Source organism: Varroa destructor, unplaced genomic scaffold (assembly GCF_002443255.2).
Source record: "Varroa destructor unplaced genomic scaffold, Vdes_3.0 BEIS01000004.1, whole genome shotgun sequence".
Lineage (NCBI taxonomy): Eukaryota > Metazoa > Arthropoda > Arachnida > Mesostigmata > Varroidae > Varroa > Varroa destructor.
This window is the reverse complement of record NW_019211457.1, coordinates 2,711,148-2,717,011: the sequence shown is the minus strand read 5'-3', so window position 1 is coordinate 2,717,011 and position 5,864 is coordinate 2,711,148. Positions and strand designations below refer to the sequence as shown.

General features: G+C 39.5%; 1 long non-coding RNA gene across 5 annotated transcripts; it reads left to right on the top strand.

The window, feature by feature from the left end:
• Positions 1 to 765: 765 nt before the first annotated feature.
• On the top strand, positions 766 to 2,991 carry LOC147755738 (uncharacterized). 5 transcript variants are annotated; one of them, XR_015326637.1, is made up of 3 exons: positions 766 to 900; positions 2,142 to 2,329; positions 2,444 to 2,991. It is a non-coding gene; the product is annotated as an uncharacterized LOC147755738 (long non-coding RNA). The 5 variants fall into 5 exon arrangements; XR_015326635.1 differs by having other exon boundaries at positions 831 to 1,705; XR_015326636.1 differs by having other exon boundaries at positions 831 to 1,765.
• Positions 2,992 to 5,864: the final 2,873 nt, after the last annotated feature.

Genomic DNA, 5,864 nt, shown 5'->3' with positions numbered 1-5,864 from the left:
TTAGGTAAGTTGGCCACGTTGTATCTCTATAATATGCAGCAAGTTTCCGTTGCAATTGAGAAGCGTACTAATTATAGTTCCGAAGTTCGAAAATTCCGAATTTTCAAAACTGATCAAAAATGATTGCACCGAGTTTTTAATATGAATTTGTCGAAAGCGAGTTTTTCGACCCTTTGAGTGGGTTGATAGCGTTGGAAAAGATAAGACGCAATAGTACGTCAAAAAGTTTTCGGAAAAGGGACGGGCTGATCGCACTGCAGTCGGCTAGATTGGTATCGGTAATAATAAGGTTTTGGTATAGAAACAAAGGTTACATCCACGCTCGAATATTACGCTGTGAACATCTTAAAAGCAAAACTCACGTGCGCACGATCTCAGTAAACCCACGAACACAAATGATCTTTTAATGCCACTACTTCTTAAGATAGAATTTTGAGTAACTATCAATGACCACATTTTCTGACGGAAAAAGCCGTACAGTAAAAAGGTGCTATAAAATTCATGAAGTTTATCGTTGAATATATTTCAAATGCAACTTGACTTATTGGCCGAAATACGTATAGAATTAAAAATCAAATTTTCGTTTTTTATAAATTTTGCTTTCGTAGCTCCAGCCGAGTTTCCCTTGGTTCCTACTGCCGTGTCAGCTGTATCAAACTGATAGCACATTCTGAGATCTTGTTTGAGATCTCTAGCAGTCTTGTTTTTCAAAACAATATTGGATAAGAACAAAAAAAGAACGCGTATAGGCACTCGTTTTAAGATGGTCTTATTCGTCTCGAAATTAGCTTTCCAAAGCAGTTTGGCTTATGTCTTCACCCGTTACTAGACTACGGGGCGTCCGACGAATTGATGAGGGTTGGAGATCCAGTCCTGGGAACTGCTTGTATCTGAAAGCCGGTATGCATAGGTATTTTTATCTCAAGACGGAATTGGCCGCCAACGCTCTAAAAATACTCAGCCATGCCCCCCTGAACATAGGAACTGCGTGTCAGGAGATCCTCGTGCTCGCAAAGAATTATGGTTCTTATAGTTCGTGCTGGCAGATCACTCAGTGTTATCGATCGTTTGTAGCAATACACTTTAGGCCGTTCACAATGATCCGATATTCTATCCGATAACGTGTTTTTGTTGTTGTCTAACTTTTCATCGCGAGTGTATATAGAAGGCGATTCTTAACCCATTTTTCTCAGTGAACTGCCTTCCTCTAAGAAGAACACTTGTTTCCGATACTTGCCGTAATACTAACCTCACCTGGGTAGTCCGAGAGCATTTCTTCTTAACAATCGAATAAGCGTTTTCGACAGAGCTTTTCTGCACTAACAGTCAATATGTCCTACGCGGAGTGCGTTACATAAAAGTCAAGTCCTTGAGCCCTGACAAAAGCTGGACACTCGAGAGATACAAACGTACAGAAAGGGAAGCTAAAAACAAGTCGTGATGTGCTTGTTTTTCGTGGTAAAAATATGGTATCTCTGAGGTGTCTTCATCTGGCCTACGAATCGACATCTCCTTTCCATTGTTGTTGTTTGAGTAAAACAATTAAACCTCATTTAGACATTCGTATACAAATATCAAGCGATCTCTGAATATTGTTCTATTTAAGTTTAGAGAACAACGATGCGTGCTCTATACAAGACTTCGACTAAACACAACACGTCAGCGAATAGCCATTTTCTTAATACGGCCTTGATGAGATGATTTGGTAAATCCCGATGGGATTAAATTTTAGCCGAGAATCAGAAGATGACGTCAAATGATCTCAGTATGCCTGTAAAACTATTGTAATTGCTCTGTATTGCATTGATAACAAAGCTTTTACTGTTTCTGTCAGCGGTTTTCTAGCAGTACTAACGAAGACTGACTCATGTCACTTCTTTTTCCTTAGTAATTTGCATATGTTGCGGGCATTTTTATCATTTGCTGCATATCTTTAAAGTAAAAAAAAAGTCTCACAATGGCGTTAAGTATTAGTGTGTAGATAGCTAAGTGTTTGCTAAGTGAATTCAGTTACCCTCACATTACCCGGTAAACTATTGGTTACCCTAAAGTGATGATTAGTAACGACCAGCAAATATAACGTATTACAATTAAGTCTTTAAATAGAAATACGAATCAATGGATGATTTTCTCCAAACCAGAAAACCGGGAGCATAATATTCCGGACTGATGAGACAAGAACAGTGGAGGAGAGCTTCGGGATCTCGGATGTTCAACCCGCATATGAAACCGAGAGTATCGGTCCAAACGTCCCTGATATACGGTCTGCGTCGACATTTCACCGTAGGCCAAAACAACTAAGGAACGAGAAACGGCGTGGAACGCAAGCGTAAGTCGCTACTGCCGTACCAATATAAAATTGTATTTCTATCTGAATACTGAGTGGAAATCTGTGAGACTTTTGAAGGACCGCTACAAACTGTATCTTCACATCCGATTGCAGGGATTGGATTAAAGTTGCCTGAATCACTAATGGCCTGCACTTGGCTTCAATGGAGCGATACATCTGAATTCCCTATCACAATTCCAACAGTATTTCACCTATCAAATGTATGCGTCTTATGGTATCACACGCTTCTGCCGGGAACTGGTCTTCAACAGCCATACTATGTTATCTCTGTCATTCAACGACCGCAGCAATCCATCGAGCAATGTTGGCACCTTTGGCCTTAAGATGAAATGAACAAGTGCCAATTGCTTGCATACGAACGAAATCGTGTGTTATTTTGCCTGTTTCATTCAAAGGTCTCGCAGGAGAATACAGCCTGGTTGCCGTTATAGTGGGCGTTGTTACAGCTGCAATTTTATTTTATCAGAGGCACATTGATGGTTAAAATGTTTGATAACCCTAAACTATCTCGGCCTACAGGACACCTAGTCACCTGTACGCTCGTGAAAATGGATAATAATAACGACACGTTGACTATGACCCATGATGTTTCCATAATCAGAAATGTACTCAAGTAAAAAAAAAACGTGGAGGGCATGGTATGAGGTGCGTGTTCATTTATATGGCTATCAAAAACTTTGTCCGTCTTTAATCCATGCTAGAATCTCAATTTTGATATGCGAGCTAGTTGAAAAGGGTATATGGATGTCAGTTTTCAAAACGGGGCCCTTTTTCAAGTTTGGGGTGTGGGGAGATCTTCTGTTCGGTACCTAGAGACGTGTCTAATTTTGTTGTAATAGGAAGATCTCCTAGAATTCATTTATTCAACCACTACATAGAAATTTCACTGACTGGGATTTAGTGTAGGTCTTTACACAGGTATTTAATATAAGGGCGTATTCTGGATCTAGGTAGGGTATAGCTATACAAAATGGTGTAGTATAGAGATATAACTAACTATACGATATCTGAGCATCCAAGAAAATGTGTTATTATTTATTTTTCGCTACTAATGTCTTCAGTAAAATGAACACAATCGGCTACATCGTCGGAGACTGCTTAAGCCTCAGCCACGAAAAACTGACTGTAAACCAGTGTGGATTCCCCTCCAAGCTTGTTTTTTTTACAGATTTTCCTAATATGTCAAAAGTTTCCAACGGTCACTGAACGAAACAAATTGCGCTGATATTTTAGTCGACGTGGAGAAGATACCGAAATAATTATATCTTAGGGCAAAAAATGACGAAGCATAGCGAGGATTTGTGCTATTTCGTTAATTATTCTATTTCCGACTCTTTCGACCAAGTTTTCATTACCGATACACGGAGTAGTTTTTTAATCATGCGGAAATTTATTAAATTCAGTCTGTAGCTACGTTATTAACCTATTGTTTACTTTCAGATATGATCATTGTTGAGAAAATTAAAGTCTTTTTATACTTTATCTCGAAGAAGTTCCCGCTAAGGAATTGGGGCAAGACGCATGTCACCAGTACAACGGTGTATTCCACAGCGTAAGCGAAAACCAGCAGATTATATGGCCTTCTGTCGACTTGGTCACCTAGAGAAGTTTGGTATATGCTAAATCAGCTACTTGCTCTATGAAGTTCAAAGTTACTCGCAGCTACGATTTAGCAGTTCATGCGCCTGCCTTAAGGTCGGTTGTTCCGAAGTGGCTTCACGTGACAAGTCTTTGTGCAACTCTGCTACTTGTGACGTATTGCGTTGTCGTTTGTAGACAATTGAAATTCGTACGCTCTATAGATATGGAAAGCGTAAGTTAATAAGTCATAAATGGTGATATAAAGTTACTGCAATAGGCAATTCGTTATAAGGCTTTTTAGTTACACTCTGCAAATGCGAATAGGGACGTTCTGCTACTAGTACGATAGGTGTATAAAGATTCAAAGAAATTGAAACAAATCATATTTTTCTTCTTCTTCTTGAAACATCAATATTCTTGTTCAATATATGGGGACAGAGGCTATAAATAAAGCTTTATATCGACTACTAATGATACTGTGTGGAAGGATCAGCAGTTCATCAACGGGCACAGATAAGGTATAAATCTTTGTTTTGCAGTTCCTTCAAACATACCATTAACTGGAATCGACAGGGCTTCATTTTTGTAGAACCGTACCTTCGAGAGACTAGGCCGCGAGGCCTTCGGCAATGAAAGAATTCGTTGCAATGTAATTACAAACTTATTTCGTTTATATGCTGTCCTTAGGAAATTTAGTTATCGAAATCAAAGTTGTATAGACGCGTCTCAAACAAATGTTGACTTTGATGATATCTGATGATTATTTGCAGCGCTAACGTTTCACTGTTTGAACAAATTGGATTGTCCCACATCGCCACGACTTCTCATGCTGTAACTACTGTCTCTTCTTCGGGGATTCGGGTCAGAAATCGCTATCGGCAACGTTAGTTCCTGGTCATGGATACAAATGCAATATATCGTCCACAAGGAAAAACCCATGGGGCTATCTAGCCGATAGGCTCTGTCTGAAACCTCCATGAAAGGCTTAGGTCACAGGTTATCGACTGCTTAGGTAGAGATCATGGGCCGATTGAGACCAAAACTTCACTGCTCAGTTTTTAGTGCGGACGAAGGTCCATCCGCGTACGTGCGCGGTAAATTGGGCTGAAATGGTGCTACTGGCATGCAACATCATATAATTTCGTACTTACACACCTTACCACAAACTGTTAGCTCATATAATCTAAAATAATTCTCTACATAGTCGTAAATCTTGTATTGATTCTGTGTGGGTTCACTGTATTTATGAGGTCGCGGAAGGCATACTAGGCAGATAGTGTTCATGAACTGATGAGCTAAAGGCATATCTATGATGTGTTCCTCCGTTGCAGAACCACTGATCATTTGCATATATTATCTATCCTGATGATTTGCTGCACTTAACTAGACAATTTTGTATGTCAGACGTTTTTGTAATCGTCCGTATTCATATCCGATGTATCGTACGTTAGAGAAAACGCGCCAATTGTGCAAATATATTTTGTAACTAAGAAGTGGAAGTTTTAAAGCGTTAGGATTACCGTTTTGAAAACGGTAAGTTAGTTTAAACAGCATCCGTATCGATCCCTTTTTTAGGTACGAAGCCTATTTTTTTTCTCTTCTGTAGACTTTTACGCTTTATTTCTATAGAAGCTTGCCATCTCCCAAAGGCGTTCCCTGACATCCTTTGTCTTTGTCGCTCTTTCTTCATTATACTGCCTCGTTTTTTGTTCCCGTACTATCTCTGATTCGTGTTATACGCGTCGTTAACCCAGAGTTAAACAATATTGCAGTGCTCTGCGATCTGAAGGAATGATCCCTTACAGTGTAAGCCAGTTGAGTAACCCGTTAGTTATACAGTGCCGCCATCATATGAAGATTTTTCATTCAGTTCCTAATGTAAGTTATATCTCGGGAAACTGTTCAAAGAAGTTGCGCAATAGAGATTCTATGA